This window comes from Pleurodeles waltl, chromosome 7 (genome assembly GCF_031143425.1).
Source record: "Pleurodeles waltl isolate 20211129_DDA chromosome 7, aPleWal1.hap1.20221129, whole genome shotgun sequence".
In the NCBI taxonomy this organism is placed as follows: Eukaryota; Metazoa; Chordata; class Amphibia; order Caudata; family Salamandridae; genus Pleurodeles; species Pleurodeles waltl.
The window spans coordinates 1,384,616,543-1,384,619,109 of NC_090446.1; positions in this window are offsets into that span (position 1 = coordinate 1,384,616,543).

A 2,567-nucleotide genomic window follows, 5' to 3' on the forward strand; every position below is an offset into this window, starting at 1 on the left:
CCTAAAAAGTCCATGAAAATAAACAAGATATATATAAAATAAAGTGCCCACACAATAATTTAAGAATTATTACTGCAAACATTTAGAGACAAAAACAGATTTTTAAGTATAAATACTTACATCCTTGGAGCCCAACGTTTTGCACAACAAAGACAAATTGAATAAACATGTATTGTGTTAAAAATAAGCAAAGAAAGACAATGGGATAGTATTTTGAAATAGTCCATAAATCCAAATCCAATTGGAAGTGAGGGTCTAAATCCCTTCCGAAATGCCAAATGCGATTATGGCGTTTCGACCCCACTTAAGAGTCATTATCAGGACAAAACCAATATGTTTGAGCAGACCAACAGCCTTAAAAATGGAGGGCGCCATTATTGTTACAAAGAAAGATAAGGAAAGAATCCCAGCCAAAAGTAAGAACAGCCCTCTTTACAATAATCCCATAAATGGGTAGGCTTACCTAAGGAGGCTCGTAACCAATCAAGCCAATAGGAAGTTAAGGGGGAAGATAAATTCACCTTTAGGGAACAAAGGAAATCATCAAAGTGAAGAAGTGGCAGGTCAGTAGGGTTAGTGATCACCGACTAGTGAAAAGACACTAAGCTCACCAACCACATGTGACGAATACCCAGTGCAACAGGAAACATCTTCAAATATGTAAATATTAATGAATCAACCCGTGAAAGAGTAATAGAGTGGAACACACTTTAACACTCAAAATGTATCAACTCACTTGAGTGTACGCAACAACAAGCAAAACAGTCACACGCCAGACAATGTTCCTGAATAAAAAGGAAGAAACAATGAATAAAGAATATCACAAACTAAGTCCTGCTATAGGGCATGATGACACCAAGAGTCCACAATTGCCTTAAAGTTGCCAAATAAACAATTGCAGCGGGAGAGTCCTAACCACCTTAACATGCCAGAACAATACTACTTGGTCGCAAATCTTAGAACAAAGGATTAAGACACATGAAATAGAGTTGGTCTTGCCTCGCACAGTGAACCAACACCAAACGGACTGCAGCTTAAGGAAAAAGCTCAAGGAGCAAGGAAGTACCTGACAACATTTCGAGTTCATTCTTTCAGGACGGACGCATCAACACAGGAGATCTCTCAAAGGGTATGAAGCAAGCGTGACCAGCATCTCAAAGTAATGAAGACGTCATCGGTGGCACAGTCAACAAAAATAAAAGGAATACTATTAATTCCAAATAAAAACTGTCCAAAACAATTGCTCACAGTATCCAAAAAGAAATTACTCTGTCAAAACCCATTTATCAGAGGTCTAAATGGCAAAAAAACTTGCTAACCGTCAGTGAATGCATCAGGGAAGAAATCACCAATCCCAGGCACCTGATTGGGAAACCCAGCGTATGACAGAAATTCTGGTAAGAAACCTCAATGTAGTGCACCACACGTCATAGATGAGATACCATAACTAATACATCAAGTGAGAAAGTGAAGTACGGATAAGTGACTAGGAAGAAAAGGAAAGCTTCTATACATCAGTCACTCTCAATATCAACCTAAAATTACACAATTGATAATTACAAAACATGAACCAATCATTAGCATTTGCAGAATAGATGTAACCATATGGAAGGAAAACTGCATATATTATTCCAATAGCTCAATTCATTGCAAAGACAGAAGACCTCTTACAGGAGTATAGATCGCTCTTTTAATTTTGGACCACAAAATACATGTATGAAAAGCATTCATGTAGCACATGTATTGAAAAGCTATAGCATGTAATGATAACAAAATGTTCAGATTCAACGCAAGGACATCACTCAAGAAAACGGATACATAATAGACTGCAGACACTCCAGCGGATCAGAGCATTCCTCCATTGTATTACGTTCTTATGTAATTCTGTCACATCTTATAGATCATTACTCACCAATGCCCCAGATGACTTCAATTTCCTGAGACAGAAATGGGCAAGGTGGATCGGGGGCACAGATGACGATGATTGGCAGGAGGCATCCTTGGCCCCATGGGAGCTAGCCATATCGGCAAAATTACACATGGTACAATTTAATTTCTTCCACGCTGCCTACCTCACCGTTCACGCATGTAGCGAGTATCCCTTGGGACTCATCCAACCTGCACTAGATGTAACCTTCCTCTGGGAGATTTCTTTCAAGTGATTTAAGACTGACCTAGAATAAGGCCATTTGGGGTGGCAGTCAGAGAAGAGATATCAAAGGTCTTGGAGCGTCAAATTGCTCTGACCCCTAAAATAGCACTATTGGGTCTACTAGAGGAGCGGGAGGCCCCCGTGCAGAGTGGATCTTTATAGAAGCGGTAAGTGGAAGCAGCCTACAATTCCCTCTATGGCAGTGTGGCATGCGGGGTTGGATTGGTGTGCACACCAAGAAAAAACGATCTATGCTTCTCGAGGATGTCCAAAGAAGCATGATAAAGTGTGGGGCAAATGGTAGAACTATTACGGGGAATCAATGTAATGGCATTGGTGATATGTAGGACTGTGATACAATATGATAGACCATGTCTGAATAATTCATATTTGCTGTTATTGATGAATGTACAAT